Consider the following 12,116-nt stretch of genomic DNA (forward strand, 5'->3'; position numbering starts at 1 on the left):
TCCCTTTTCTATTTTCTCTCCATTCTTTCCTTCTATTCTGATTTTATCCTCAATTTTCTCTTTTTTATCACCTCCATTCTAATTCTGCATTCTCTCATTTAACCTCCTTTCCTCCACTCTTCACCCCACCCACTCCCTGTTTTTGTTCCTCCTTAATGTTCCTATTCTGTGATCTTGTCAGTCCCATTCCCATCTCTTTCCCTATCGCTGCCACATACACATGCATCTTCCTTCTAACACCCTCCAGTACTATTTTTTTTTTCTCACCCTGGCAAATCTCTTTTTCTTAAACACACTCCTTCACATATTCTCTACTTCACATCCCCACACACATCGGCTCTTCCATGGTCTAGCAACCACTTTCACATTCAGATTCTCTTTTACTGTTCAAAAGGCACACACTTCTCTACTGTTCCACATGCTGTCACTCACACATGTGTACAACCTCTCTCTCTCTCTCTCTCTCTCTCTCTCTCTCTCTCTCTCTCTCTTTCTCTCTCTTGTCTCATTTTCTCTATTCCCTCTTTCTTCTTTATTCCCTCCCTCCTTCAATTTTCAGTTTTACTTCTTTTTCTCACTCTCCCTTCTCCCTCCTTTTCCCCTAAGCTTGAGCATTGAAATGTTTTGTCATTAATGAACATTCATAGCCTGATGCTACCGCTAGCAACAATGCGGAGTGAGCTTCTGGATACCTTTTCTCTCTTGTGAAAATATAAATGGATGATCAGTAGTACTTAGATCTAAACAAGGCTAAACGCCCCTATTCCTTCTTTTCCCATCGCCCTCCCTTCCCCCCGGCACCCCCACCTGATGTACACCTCAGATCTGCCTGAAAGATCTTCTTTCTCTCCACTGGGTGGTAGTTGGCTTCTAAGAGTGGATTGCACAGTATACATGGCATGGCTAAGTGAAAGAGTGGGATATGTTTCTGTTTGGATCATGTAACATTTTAAATTTAATGATCTGGGATCTGGGTGTGGTATATAACTTACAGCTTCTGAAACATGATTATGAGTCCAAATTTGTGTGGAATACTATTATAGTATCTAATATAAACTAGTAATGTGCTTTTATAATATATCTTCTTATCTTTGCTGTGAACACAGAATGCCACCAGGCATATACAAAAGTAATGCATAATTTTTTAATAACCTAGTAAAATACCTCTTCATTGTTGGTAAAAGCAACGAGCTCTTTGTCACATAGAGGATATAAATTAAGCCCATATTTATGTTCTTTATATTAAGTTTGTTTTAAAAGTTTGAACAATAGTGGTAAGGATGACACACTGTTTTCCGAGGCTGCAAACATACATAATGGGAGTTATAATTTATATGTTTGTAGAAGCATATTGCTTATTTGTAATGAGCATTAATATTTTCAAACTAAAGAATTTGCTAGACTGCTTGTCTTTTGAGGATATACCTTGGCATTTTGCTTCTAATGGATAATCTAGTAAATACTGTGGCTAATTAAAATAGCTGAACTCACGGTTTGCTTCTAGGAGACCTATGGCCAGTTTGCTCATTGCTTCAATACTAAAGCTTCTCTAACTAGTGGGAAAGATATCTTCCCAGTGCTGTTGGTGTGGTGCAGTCCTTGTTTACTTGTATGCACTGTACCTCACCCCCTCCTGTTTTTTTTTTTTCTGTGTCCTGACTTTGTAATATCCTATTTCAGAGAACTTTTGACTTTTAACATTTTTAAACAGACTAGAATCTCTGTCTTTTCTAAATGATATTTCTAACTAATTACAGTGTGTGTTTTTTAAAATAAAAACAATCCTTTTTTTGGTCATATGCAATAGAAATCTGAGCTGCATTACTTTTTATCCAAAGTAATTTGCTTTTAGTAATTCTAGAATTCTCTAGGGAGCATCCCATTTTTATTTATTTTTATTTTTTTTTACATCGTCCATGGATTTTTAACTGTTTTTACATATATGTTTACAAGAAATTCTCAGTTATTTTTCTTTGCTCCTCTCCTGCAACTGGTATTGGCTCTGTTCATAGACCAGAATAGACAGAACTTAAAAGTCTAATTGAGTGTAAGTCAGGTGACATATTTTTCATCAAAAGTAATGTTACAGAGTTATATAGTATGTTTTTGCTTTGGATATTTAGAATTGTGCTTGATGTTGTGCTGTACCTCATAGAAAACAAAACAAAATAAACAAAATTTACACTCAACTATAGACTCCAGCCCCAATTAAGGTACAGAAGTCTAATGCTCAAGAGAATATTTTACTGAATTACATTATATCATTTACTAAGTTTTACACAATATACTCCATTTTTCATCTAACACATTCCTCAAGGTGTCTCCAATAAAAAGCAAGTAGTGGCATAACAGTTATCAAATAACTTTAAGAGCCAAAGGCCTGAAAGTGCAAACACGTCAGTCAGTGACTCTGTTGCTTGTGGTTACATTAATGAAACAGAAGTTTAAAGGTCGGATGTTACATGTTTATCTCCAAAATGCCACAATGTCTGCTTTAGAGAAAGAATCAAGAAAAACAAAACTCTCCTTAACGCATGTTATAATGTAAAAGGGAAATACATTCTCTGGTCCACGACCCACATCTATAATTTGTAAACCATCTTCTCTGTTTAGCCTAAATAGAGGACTTACTATGAAATTTCATTTACCAATTTCAGCATGCTTATCACTTTAACTTTGGCTTTTAAAGTTAGTAAAACAATACATTAAATGTCAAAATGTCCATTTCTTCTAATGATGTTATTATGCACTGATAAATCTCTGAAGGATTCATTTGAGCTTTTTGGACCTTCTTTATAAAGTATTTAAGGATGCCCCTACTCAATAAAGTAACATTTGGTATCTCTTACTTAAACTTTGGATTCAAATGAATGCATGGATGTCTAGAGTACATTGTAATTAGTTACAAGCACAAATTAAACATTCATTAATTTCTTAAAAAGTGACTTTGATTGCAACTACATTTATATGTATTAGTGTTTTATACTTAAGAAAACTTGTTAAACTGTATATGGAGAAATTAACTTTTTCTCCAGTCTTCATATTGCATTTTGCAGTACGTAGAAGATTTGAGTTAATGTTTCGTGGGGCCACATAGCAAAGGACAGGAGATGATAGGACCACATTGATCACACTTCAGGATCTGGCATTTCTACATGTGGAAAATCAAGGAGAACATAATTCAGCTCTGTATCAGTACATAAATTTCGGATGACTTTTTAAATATAGTTTTACAGTTGTCTTAATGTGACTAAATTATTTTATTCTTACCTTATTAACCAACACAGTTATGTTAACGTTATGTTTAATATTCTTTGGAAACAATACAAGGAGCATCCTCATTTACATCTTGCCAGTGTCTGAACATTTTTAAAAACACATGTCATTTTAAGGAAATTATTTCAATATGTTTCTACTTCAACTCTTCTGTATGAATTTTGAACATTTTACGTCACCTTCCTGATATGAATTCAAAATATTCTCTTCTGTGCTTGTCATGTTTTAACCGAAGGAAAGGAGAGTCTTTTCTTAAATGTGACATATTTTACATGAGCAAAGTTGAACACACATCTGTTAATGTAGTTGATTGAAATGGAACTTATATGAGATCCTAATATGATATTGTAAAAAGAAGAAAACTTTTGCTTAAAGCAAAAACATAAAGCGCATTTCCACAGAAGGTACATCCGTTGGAAGACACAAAACTTTTATAAGTGGACTTACAACTGGATATGACAAGTATTTATTACTTCTCAGCTTATTTTTCCTATACATTTGCCTTTGATTAAGTTAATTCATTTTATTTGGATGCAAGAAAGTAAATGATTTACATATGGGAATGGAGAATTACCAATAGCAATAGAAATCAATTATGCTGTACTTTCAGAATATCATTGAAAAGTCTCATGTTATCTGTTGAGTCATCCCTACACATTCCAGGTACATTTTCAAGTATATAGATATTTCAATTTTGAAACATTAAGGCATTATTTAAAAACCTATATACTTATTAAATAGTGCCATTGAACAAGTATATTTAAGATTCTGATCCCCCTCCCTTTTTTTTTTAAAAAAAAAAAGGGGTGATAAATTGTCATACTGACTCAATTGGAAAACTGTGTTTCAGAATATGGAATGAATTGGTACAATATTACATGTTGTGATTTTTCTGAGCTGCCCTATTAGCATTAATTAATACTTGGCATATCAATATGCAATCATTTATTATACTTAAGAACAATAGTATTTTTAACATTTATAAAGAATTTTTTCCCTCACAATCTTTTCATCCTGAAGAATTGGTAAGCCCATGCAGTTATAGAACTCTTGGAACACAAACATGTTAATGAAGTACTTATTTTAAATAGATTGGCTTTGTAAAGTAAACTGCTCCATGAAATAAGTTAATTCTGTATTTCCTGACTTCCGAAGCGTTTCAAGAAATGTTCACATCCTCCATGTGACAGTTCTGGGCCCAGTTGACCAGATCCAACCTTCAGCCTTCTGCTGCTCTGGGCTGTTGGAGGTAGATGGTGGAGCGAATTCCTCAGCCATATTTCTCAGTCTGCCATGTCTTCAGGCTGCAGTTGGCCAAGAATAGGCAGTATGGGAGAATGGAGGACATAATGAGTGACAGGCCAGAGTGTTTGTTTCTCCCCCTCTTCATTGCTTTGGGCAATGTCCAGCAATGTCTCCATCTCCCACTGGAACCTCTTTGCTCCATCTCCCACCCCATAACTGGCTCTTGGGCTTCTGTTTATGCCTCATCCATTTGTTCTTTCATGCTAGGAGCAGTAATGGTTTCCTGCTGTTCTAACTGCTGGGTATGGCTTCTCAGCTTTTCCATCCCTTTGTAATCAGCTCCCTCCATTAAATTCCCTCTGTTTTAAATATCCAGAATGCGTTAGGTTTTTCTGGTAGAGTCCTTATTAATACAAAGTGAAAAGTAATGGTTTCAGTGATTTTAATTATATTTGATTAAATTACTACTTCACCCATGGCACCATAATGTTGCTTGCTAGCATTGGATAGCCACATTGGGGAATATTACAAACAAGAAAGATGGATAGTTGTTTGTTTGTTTTTTTCCATACCCAGATTATAATGAGAATAAAACAAGTGTGTAAATATTTAATTAAATTTACAATTGAATAAAGAAGTTTAGTGAAAAAATATGTAATGTTGCTATGGGAGGGAAAAATAAAGAAGTTGATGGGTATATATTAGCAAGATTCAATAATACTATATCTTTTTTTTTTTTTTTTGACTGAGCAAAAGAGAACCAGGGCTAAACAATGCTTGTGGATATGTGATCAAAATGCTGAGATAATTCTTACAGTTTTGCCTATTTAAATCAATGGGAATTAAAGGTCTTTCTTTTATGTAGCTTAATACCCAAGGAGTTTTCAGTTTCTTATAAAGTGTATGACCAAAACGATGCCCATGTTTCAAACGATGCCCATGAAGTATTTGACTACTGTAGAAATTAGTCTCTCAAGCCATTTGAATCTTCTAATTAGAAATCAAATTACTTTTCTACCATATCCTGTTCAAATTAGCATAAATTAAGACATTATGGACATCACATAACTTATATAGAATAGCTAAGGGGATCTTCATTAGTGGATATTGTGGTTTTTTTGTTTGTTTGTTTGTTTTGTTTTAATTTACTCTCCCTCTTAACTGACTATTAGATGATGTGGTGACTTTTCCCCTAGCTTCTTCAAAATACTTTGTGAAAGATATTTGTTCAGGTGCCTGGCTCCAATATAAACAAACCCTACTATTTGGTACATTTTTCCACACTTTCACAGAAAAGATCTTAATTGAAACCATCATTAATGAAATGACCCTCTCTCAAAGATGCTCAAGAAAGGATTTCTGAATTGGGAGGGCAGTTGCTAATTGATCTCTGCCATTCCATCTTTCTCAAAGTTTTGCTGATTCATTATAGATTATCATTGATGCTTTATAGGTATAAGAGAAAATTATGTCTACTGTTTTATTTTACCTGAGCAGTATAACATTACCTGCTTTTTGGCTTTTGTAAAGAAAATTTTAAATTAAAATTGGGTAACATGAGCTTTGATTAGGTGTTTTATGTGTTTCAAATTCATCATCACAAAAAAGAACTTCCCATACTACTAGAGAGTAAAATCGAACATTTCCCTACATGGTTATAATCATTATCAGATTGGATTTTAATTAGTTCACCATATTTAAAATGTGGTTAAATGTATTTAATAATAGTACTATTTTTGATTCTTTTTAAAAATGTACTTTCTGTTCTTAGCTGTATTAATTTTGTTTGACAAAACACCTGGGTTTGTAAGCGTTACAACTGTTATTCATCTATCCCTAGGGCTGAGCAGATAACTCTGCATAGATCAGGCTGACATCACTATCTTTAATTAATGACACCACTGAAGGAGAAATGAAAGAATAAATGTATTTGTTTTTTTAGTTCATTAATTGTTTCAGATTTTAATAACTGTAATATCTGTCAGACTGTGTTGGATCTGCATACTTATAGTGATTAAGCACTTTTTATTGAATCTATATATGAAGAGCCTCTGCCTTAAGTAATTCCTGCAAAAGTTCTAATTTAGGGATAAGACACTTTGGAATCAATCAGTGTCTTTAAACTAAGATACAAACTACAGTGTGCCTTGAAGAAAAAGTATACTAAAAGTATTTTTTAAAATAAAATGTATTTCATAAGAGTAAAGGCATTATATATAATAAAGGTAAGTTAAGTATTGTTCAATTAAGCTTTTATGGTGTGTGTGTGTTGTGTGTGTTGTGTCAAGATTTTAGATGTGTATGTCTCACTGAGGGTTTCAGAAGAAAAAGTTTGAAATGCAATGGGATACTTATTGGAAGACTTTTGAGATGTCGTTATAATTTTAAGAAGACCCAAGCTTTTAAATTATATAGGAAGGTTTTTGCTATTTGCAATTATAATCAGCAGATAACAAGGACAGTTCAAAACAGCAAAACATTTTTTCTGTTTCTACCTCAGTGCCTGGAGCCTCCTCTTCCTTTCTCTTAAGGTTTCAATTAAATGAAATCAATAAAAGTAAAGAGGTAGAGAGAATTGGCCATTTGCTATGGATGAAAAGCTTTCAATTGTGAAAAGTAGCTACACACCCCAAACCAGGGCAGAACTTTTGTATCATTCCAAATGTCTTCCAGAGTTAGGGCAACAGTACTTTATAAACCACAGGGTGTTGCTACAGCTGATAGAATTTTAATGTGGTCATATGGCTTTGATTTATAACGGTGGGGAGGTTATCTATTAGCATAGTGGTTTCTAAGCCATATCAAGTTCTGAATCTTGAGAGAGGACCTTTGCTGCTCTTAAGCATCCAGCTGGCATGGGAACTGGTCTTTTAATCACTTTCTCTAGGAAAAGGGGAATATAAGAAAGCAAGACTTTGGCAGTGCTGCCAACATTAAGTGTTACTCTTTTGAACAGAAGCCAATATATTATACTTTTTGGATAGCTGGTAATTTGTTCAATTTAAGAGAGATGTTTATAACCCTTTTCAATCCAGAACTAAATTATTCTTTACTGTATTTCACTAAGTCATTTAGACACAGGTTAGTGCCCATGCTCATGCTACAAAATAAGATTTCTTTAAAGCTATAGCTCCTGCCATAAAGTATTGAAAGGTTTGGCTGATCTAAAAGGCCATGGGAAAAAATGTGTTCTGTTGTCTCCAGAAACTCCTTTCCTCTCATGGAACTAAATTAAATTAAATTTAGAGATATTAACAGGATTTAGGAGATATTGTGAACGTAAGAGCTGTAATCAGAAGGCAAGAGAGTATTGCCTATATATTCTCTCCAGTAACATTACATACCATTGTATTGGGATATTAAGTGAATAAATCAAAGGGGTCATAAAGTTTTTCTAATCTTATAGATATAATATCTCTTACAGGAGAACATACTTAGATATATTTTATTTGTGAGTAACCCATTTTCAAATTAATGTCTAGGTAATTGATAAGCTGAATAGAAAATGGCATTTCTACTGTTTAATATATTGCTTGACATATTATTAGTGCTCAAAACCTGAATGCTGAGTAGGAATTGATGGAAGGGGTAGGAAGGGAAAGAAGGAGGAAGGAAGAGATGTAAGTATGTTATGCTATATGAGTGATTTCTAATAAAACCACCTCACTGTGATGACAAAAATTAAGCCCATAAATTTTACTATATGGAATAATTATAATAAAAGAAATGAATTTTAGTTCAAATAATTCATGTTATAATTGGAATAATGTTAGACATACATCATATTTTACACTCAGGTATATGTCTGCCTCCAAAGTTGCTGGTCTGTTTATGTTTATTATAAAAGATAGATAGTAGCTCTATACCTTGGCCTGCAATGGGATCAAGGACCAATGTTTTGTAGTATAAGAGGAATTTATGTATGTATAAATCTTTGAATAATTGCTCACTTGTCTTCCTGAGAATATGCCATTAATCAATGTTTTGCTTATATGTCATTAATGTGAAATAGATATAAGGAGTTACTTTTGCTTATGCACAGAGTTTATCGTTTATTATAATTGTATAGTTGCATTGAAAAACCCATCATGCTTTGAGGTATCCACAATAGGGGTGATGAGAGTTTGAGTTTTTATTTCTCTGCTTACTGGCTATGCGACATGAACAAATGCCTCATCCTCACTTAGTACCTCCCTAGCAAAATGACATAGATGATGTGGGAAATGCTTGTAAAATGCTAACCCAGTACCTACTACATAGTAAGAACTCAATTTATATTAGGTAATGATTTTGTGCTTCTTTTATTTTCCTGATATCAATCTGAAATTTGATTACTGACATGGTATATTTTTCCACATATCACTGTGCCAATTATATGTGAAATCATTATACTTATTTGTTGAATATATATATATATATATATATATATATATATATATATATAGTGATTTTGTTAAAATAACATTTGATAAGTAGCTTCCTGGGGTATCAGATGGTGAGCCCTGATTCAAAAGAATACAAGAAAAATTGAAACAGAGAAGTTTATTACTCACAAGTTCGGTAGGACACACATGGCATGCCTCCAAGGGCCACACGAGGAGTTCAAGGCCAGATGCAGGCAGAGGAAGTGGCAGGACCTGGGACATATGCCTTTATTAAGGTCATAGGAGGAGTGCTTGCTGATGAAATGGAATAGGTCAATTCAAACCATAAAGAGAGAGGGAGAGGGAGAGGGAGAGGGAGAGGGAGAGGGAGAGGGAGAGGGAGAGGGAGAGGGAGAGGGAGAGGGAGAGGGAGAGGGAGAGGGAGAGGGAGAGGGAGAGGGAGAGGGAGAGGGAGAGGGAGAGGGAGAGGGAGAGGGAGAGGGAGAGGGAGAGGGAGAGGGAGAGGGAGAGGGAGAGGGAGAGGGAGAGGGAGAGGGAGAGGGAGAGGGAGAGGGAGAGGAGAAGGTGAGAACAAAGGGAAGGCACAAGAGGAGAGACGGGGAGGCTAATTTCAAGGACTGCTGGGGAAGTGATATCAGGCACTTCAATTTACTATGATTCTTCAGGTTATTATCTAGGGTATGAACTGAAGGAAGGGCTGATGCTAGTTCAAGGTCCCTGCTGGCCTTTCGGCCACACAAAATGAAAGGTAAGGAAACAATAGTATGGAGTAATTCAGCTAAACTCTTGACATTTTATATTTCAAAGAGTCTATTTAGTGGGCAACTTGTATTTATTATTGTTAACCCAGTAGCAAATGAAATGACTCCCAATTGGAAAGTCAAAACACAGCAAAAGAGGTTTTAATTATTAGGGTGCAGACCAAGACCACTCAATAGCACAAGAACCATAAATTTTATGCTGAATAGATTGATGCTAATTTAATTAACTTACCAGAGGTAAAGCATTACTGTAACTGGATGGTCATAGGAAGTATGAGGACTGAAGAAGAAATGAGAAGAGACAGAAGAAAGTACAATATGATGGCAGTAAAAAAATTAGAAGGTGAAGATTAATATTTGTGACAGGGTTTAGAATGGAAGAGGTGACAACTGATGACAACATTGGAATAGTTCATAAAAAAGCGATATCATTTTTTTAAAGTATTGAATTTATTGGGGTTACATTGATTAATGAAATTATATAGGTTTCAGGTATATAATTATATAATATGTCATCTGTATACTGTATTGTGTGTTCACCACCCAAAGTCAAGTGTCCTTCCATCACTATTTATCCCTCCATTACCCTTTCTCTCTAGTAATCACTATACTGTTGTCTGCATCTATGAGCTATTAGTGTTTTATTTTTATTTTTTCTTAGTCCCTTCACCTTTTTCACCCAACCCACAACCCACCTCCCTTCTGATAGCCATTATTCTGTTCTCTATCTATGAGTTTGTTTATATTTTGTTAGTTTATTTTGTTCCTTAGATTCCACCAATGAGTAAAATCATATGGTACTTATCTTTCTTTGACTGGCTTATTTCACTTAACATAATGCTCTCCAGGTCTATCCATTGCTGTTGCAAAGGGTAAGATTTCCTTCCTTTTTATGGCCGAGTAGTAGTCCATTGTGTAAGTGTACCAGAGCTTTTTGTCCATCTACTGATAGACACCTGGGATGCTTCCAAATGTTGGGTATTGTAAATAACACTGCAGTGAATATACTGATGCATATAATGCATATATTCTTTCAAATTAATGCTTCAGGATTCTTTGGATATATTCCCAGAAGTATAATGGCTTTGTCATAAGGCAGTTAAATTTTTAATCTCATGAGGCAACTCCACACTATTTTCCACAGTGGCTGGGTCAATCTACATTCCAACCAACAGTGCAGGAGGGTTCCCTTTTCTCCACATCTTTGCCAACACTTGTTATTTTATTTATCGATGATAGCCATTTTGACAGTTGTGAGCTGGTCAAAACATCATGGTATATGTATAAAAACAGACAGGTAGATCAATGGCACAGAATAGAGGGCCCAGAAACAAACTTATGTCTGTATAGTTGATTCATATTTGACAAAGGAGACACAAATATACTATGGGGTAAAGATGGTTTGTTTCAGTAAATGGTGCTGGGAAAATTGGACAGATATGTACAAAAAAACAAAATTAGACCACCTTCTTACACCATATACAAGAATAAACAAAACAGATTAAAGAACCTGTGTTAGACTGGAAACTATAAAAATCCTGGGGGGAAAAACATAGGCGGTAAAATCTCAAACATTTCTTGTAGCAGCATTTTTTTCTGATATATCTCCTCAGGCAAGGGAAACAAAAGAAAAGTAAACAAATGGGACTACATCAAGCTAAAATGTTTTTGCACAGCAATGGAAACCATGAGCAAAATGAAAAAACAACCCACTGAATGGGAGAACATTTTTGCCAATAATACATCTGATAAGGGGTTGATATCCAAAATTTATAAAGAACTTATAAAATTCAACATCAAAAACAAACAAACAATCCAATTAAAAAATAGGCTAAGGGTCTGAATAGACACTTCTCCAAAGAGGAGATACAGATGGCCAATAGTCGTATGAAAAGATGCTCAAAGTCACTAATAATCCAAGAGATGCAAATTGAAACAATGAGATATCAACTACCATCAACACCTAGATTAAAAAACAATAGTCAACTGTGAATTGTAGATGGGACAGCAAATAATTATTCAGGATTAACTATGCTTTTATGACCCTTATGACATCTCTATGTTATGCTGAAAGACAATAGGGTTCAGAAGCAGACTGTATGGGCCAGAATTTTCTATCTATATTGCCATTTTATCCACAGGCAATAAACTCAGTAGAAGCTCAGAAAATATGAATGCTTCTTTTAATTCTGCATATTTCCTAAGTGCACAGCAGAATGATTTAAGTTTATAATCAAGTTACAACTCTGAACATCATGGTTCATATTCAAATTTCATTGAGTACTTACTATATATGACATACCATCACAATAGTATGCAAAACTTTTCTGGTTTTGTAGTCAAATAAACACAGGTTTGGAAAGGTAAGGTAATCTGCCCTGGGTAGAACAAGTAGTGGCTGAGCTAGAATTCAAATCTAGGTCCTTTTATCCCAAACCTTGTGACTTTT

General features: G+C 34.6%; 1 protein-coding gene across 4 annotated transcripts in view; it reads left to right on the forward strand.

The window, feature by feature from the left end:
* Window positions 1-12,116, forward strand: part of NEGR1 (neuronal growth regulator 1) — an 877,124-nt gene that overhangs the window by 1,223 nt on the left and 863,785 nt on the right. The window lies entirely within an intron of this gene.

Source organism: Myotis nattereri, assembly GCF_964212035.1.
Source record: "Myotis nattereri genome assembly, chromosome: 3".
Taxonomy (NCBI): domain Eukaryota; kingdom Metazoa; phylum Chordata; class Mammalia; order Chiroptera; family Vespertilionidae; genus Myotis; species Myotis nattereri.